Here is a 5,000-nt window from a genome sequence, read left to right on the forward strand (position 1 = left end):
GAAATAGCCTATAAGGATTAACTAATCATGTCATGCTCTGAAAATATTAATGATATATAGTATGTAATAGCAAAAATAAACTCATTAGACGATGTGAAATTAGAACAAGCAAATTAGCGGGGGACTTAAAGGTTATTTGTACAGACTTCTAGAGGCATGTTGGAGTAGGCGACGTTCCTGTACTTTCCTATTCCGTTGCTGTTCTTACATGATATTATCATACAATCCTTATGGTTCTGAAACCATTTTTTCCTTAGGTCTCTTCTCGTCCAAGTAGCATGAAAATATCCTCCGAGTGAGAGGGAAAAGAATAATATCTATTCTTCTTTTAAAAAGTAAGTGGGAGCTGCGCCTTTCTCCTTTCTCTTTATGGTCAGATGTGCGGTCTTGTTCTCAAATCGAGGATAAATCATTCGTGCAATAACTCAATTTCTATCATATAAGGATGTCAAACACAGTCATGCGAAAGAATTGATATAGTGAAGGAAATAATTTATGACAACCAGGAGTTAAAAGGGACTTTTCTCCCACCTTCCTTGTGGTCAGGGACCGATAGGCGCAACGGCATTGTCACAGGAGACCTTAATTTCTTGTGGTATAAAAAGTAGGGGGGGGGAGGGGGGGGTGAAAAATGGTAACTATCAAATACCCAAGAACTTAAAATTTCATCAGATCTCTCTCAGATCTCTGAAGTGAGCGCAACAGCAAAAAAGTAACTTGTAGTTAGAGACGATAGTTGGTGAGCCAGGAGAATAATTCCATCAAATAAGAAAATAATTATATCATTTTCGTAATGCGGCAAATGTTAGATGGATCGCAAGTCAAAAAAATCTGGAATGTTTGATTTGTTTTACAAGTTCAGGATTACTTTGCATTGAGGTGAATATTCAACCCTTGTAATTGACGGCAATTAAACTTCCGTGTATCAAAAGCACATTAAAACGGGGGAAACTGAGTAAGTTTGAGAGTCTACTCGTCTGTGTGTGTGTGTGTGTGTGTCAAAGCATCCTTAACATAGAATCAACATCCGATACGATATCGACCTACTACTCCCTCTGCCATTGAGTCTCTTTCATGCCATATTACGTAATCTAGAATCAACAATACCATACACGAAATAGAAACTGGATAACGTGCACAGAAAAGTTGAATGTGGTTGCAGTTTAGAGGAATTGTAAATGTGAAATACACACGTAAAGTGTAGTTATACTGCATGGAGCAATAATGAATATAGCACACCATGGTTTATAGCAGTTAATTATATAATTGATTCAATAAAATAATGTAAATATGAAATTGGAATTTGCTCTAGAAAGGAACTAAATTACTACACCACTAGTGTTATCGTATGTAATTAAGTAACAGAGTAATGAAAAAGCGAAATTATAAAAGATTACCTTCGATAACCTTATTATGAATGCATTTGCGCTTAAAGCTTTTGGAATTCTAAACTTCGCTCACTCATGGACCGCCAGTATTGCCTTTTCAGACCCAAAGGTCCCGCAGTCCTTGGGTCAGCGTAGACTGGATGTTCACAGGTAGGTAGACATCGCTCGGGAAAAAGTACCACCGTGCTGATAATGACGACATTAACATTAATCTCGAAATGAAAAGGGAATTCGGTAGCAGAAGAGAGCTAAGATGCGGCTGCTGAACTTCATAATTTCCCTTTTTGCATGATGGCCTGATGGTCTAGGGGTATGATTCTCGCTTAGGGTGCGAGAGGTCCCGGGTTCAAATCCCGGTCAGGCCCAACATTTTGAAATGGTTTGTGTGCATGAGTGTAGAATAAAGAGACACGAGTCGAAATTAACAACCACGTAACCAGACATGAAACGGATATGATAATAAAAAACTGACTGCATGATTTATTACCAGGTAGGACATTTTGCAAGTATATATATATATATATATATATATATATATATATATATGCATGTGATATGTATGTGTATGCGTGAATATACATATACATACACATATATGTGTTTGTGTGTGTGTATTTGTTTGTTTGTGAGTGTGTGTGTGTGTGTGTGTGTATGTATGTGTGTGTGTGTGTGTGAGTGAGTGTGAGTGAGTGTGAGTGTGAGTGTGAGTGTGAGTGTGAGTGTGAGTGTGAGTGCGAGTGCGAGTGAGTGTGGGTGAGTATGTGCGTGCGGGTATATCATTGTATCTGTGTCTAGCATACAGATACATACCTATATGTATCTGAAATTCAGTGCGGGAGCAGGGAGCAGATTATTGTTAAATCAAAGGTTTAGAATATTCGTGTCGAGATACAGCTACATTCAAACTCACACTCGCGATAAGATCCCGTGACACGGGAGACAGTATAACGATAGTTACAAATGTTTCATCCAACATTCATTCCTGTATGTGTATTTGTGTAATTTTAAAGCAATAACGCTATACATGATCCGTTTTTTGTTTCATGCCTGAGATCCACAGAATTGTTATGAAAATAATAGTCATGATTACTATACGCCTAAAAAAAAAAACAGAAAATGCTTAACACCCAGAGAAAAGTCTATCAAAAAAGGCAAACGCTGTCATTCATATTCTATTTCTAGTCTGTTACTACTATAAAACGTTCGGGGGATTACAGCACGAGCGGTGACAGGGTGTGGGTAGAGTATCGGTGACCGCTAGCGAGAGAGAGAGAGAGAGAGAGAGAGAGAGAGAGAGAGAGAGAGAGAGAGAGAGAGAGAGAGAGAGAGAGAGAGAGAGAGAGAGAGAGAGAGAAAGAGCGGCCGGAAATATGTACCTGACTTTCTAGCTCTACTCATAACGGCCTGATGGTCTAGGGGTATGATTCTCGCTTAGGGTGCGAGAGGTCCCGGGTTCAAATCCCGGTCAGGCCCATATTTTTGTTTTCTGAATAATATAACAAAAGATAAAAATACAGTCGATATCACTAATAATGTTGAGGTTGGTAAAGTGAATGATAATAACCTATAGACTGTACAGCATACGTGTCCGTAGATTCTCGCTCTCTCTCGCATCGTTGAAATCGAAACCATTGAAATACAAAGCATAGCGACGACTACACGTAACCATAATGAAAACAAGATTTTTAAAAATATTGGTGATTTTGTTACCTCTATAAATAATCTATAGAAATAGAATAGCACCATTCAATTATTTTCTTCACGTAATAACATACAAATGCCTTCCCGACAAACACGCAATTAGCTATAGAATATAAAATATATATATATATATATATATATATATATATATATATCATAACATATCAAAAGACTATTGAGTTTACAAATCAGTGCCACTGAAACAGTGAGTGAGAATCCGTTCAATTTCAATTGGGCAACCTTTTAATGGCATTGTTCATCCTATTGAGGAAGATGAAAAATAACTTCAATGCAATGTTAAATGATTAGACAAAACGAGGGTGTTCAGCTGAGTCAGAAACCAAAGAACTTATCATTATTAATGTTATCATGCAATGCGCATTCGTTACATTTCTCATTATCATCACCATCACCGTTTGATTGATTTGTGAGAAAAAAAAATAATTCATATATATGCACAGAAGCTTTTACAGAATTAAGAAAAACACTTTGGTTAAGCACGTTCTTCCAAATTCCACCAATTCGTGAAATCAAATCAACGTTCGAACCACATCCGAATCTTCTGCTGTCAAGGAACGCGGGGATTTTACTATTAACGGGTTGGGACACTGGACTCTTGCCTGTCTCTCGGGTGTTGAGTCATCGAGCAAAGGTCAAGCTGAATCACTTAGTTCTCTCTCTCTCTCTCTCTCTCTCTCTCTCTCTCCCTCTCTCTCTCTCTCTCTCTCTCTCTCTCTCTCTCTCTCTCTCTCTCTCTCTCTCTCTCTCATATTGATGCACACACACACACACACACATAGATATTGATGATTATTGCAATGAGGTTATTTTAGATGATACTGAAGATCTACACTGCTTAATATTCGATGTCCTTTAGTGCTAATTAAATCACAGTAAATGGGATTTGTTTAGTATCAAGACTATTGTAATTACATGAGAATATTGTATTATTGTTCGACTACACTAAAATGTAGATGGGTATATATATGTATATATATATATATATATATATATATATATATATATATATATGTATATATATATACCAACACACACACATACATACACACACACATACACACACACACACACACACACACACACAAACACACACACACATATATATATATATATATATATATATATATATATATATATATATATATCAATAAACTAAGTGTAACAGAAAAAAATAAAATCCACAAGTACCTATGCATGTGTGTGAGTGTGTATGTGTGCACCAGCTAGATGGGGAAGATAAATTAATATTGGTATATAGAGTTAAACATGCACCCATGAACGCATACACACGCGCCCGCTTACATATAATAAACCATAGATTCTATTAAAATGATTTCTGTTATAGCTTAGATGTTGTTCAGAAATCCCGGTGATGGAATACAGACATGCTCAAACAGCGCAATGTAACTCAGATGTTACAGCTGTATTGCTGAATTACTGATGTGTTTACAATCAAGAGAAATTACATTCATGATATGTAAATATGATGAATATGTATGTTGTTATAATTGCGCGAATCGTTGCGCCTTTGGATTCGCAATGCATTGTGGGAACAAAGTGGCACAGTGGTTGTGTTTCCTGAACGTGCATCCTACTGTTTACGAGTCTTGCTTGAGCTTCACTTGCTCTGACTGCAATGCAATACGGGCTAACGGCACTTACGATGACATTCAATATGATATAAACGAAACCACACGGTCGGAAATATGAATGACATAAAGTTTTAACTAGTCGGAAATCTTTGTTTTAAATGATGGATGAAATACATGTACGTATCGCTTGTGCTTTACGAACCATTAATTATTGTGCTTTGATGCAAATTGTTGACATCGGGTGAAAAGTTTGACAATGATTTTTCATCGATTTGATGGAACCATAAAAAGGAAATAT

General features: G+C 36.8%; 2 non-coding genes across 2 annotated transcripts; both read left to right on the plus strand.

Annotated features, from left to right (window-relative positions):
• The first annotated feature begins 1,681 nt into the window (after positions 1-1,681).
• Positions 1,682-1,753, plus strand: Trnap-agg. The gene has a single exon. It is a non-coding gene; the product is annotated as a tRNA-Pro (tRNA).
• Positions 1,754-2,789: 1,036 nt separating this feature from the next.
• On the plus strand, positions 2,790-2,861 carry Trnap-agg. The gene has a single exon. It is a non-coding gene; the product is annotated as a tRNA-Pro (tRNA).
• The last annotated feature ends 2,139 nt before the right edge of the window (positions 2,862-5,000 follow it).

The sequence above is a fragment of the Penaeus chinensis genome, chromosome 2 (genome assembly GCF_019202785.1).
Source record: "Penaeus chinensis breed Huanghai No. 1 chromosome 2, ASM1920278v2, whole genome shotgun sequence".
Lineage (NCBI taxonomy): Eukaryota > Metazoa > Arthropoda > Malacostraca > Decapoda > Penaeidae > Penaeus > Penaeus chinensis.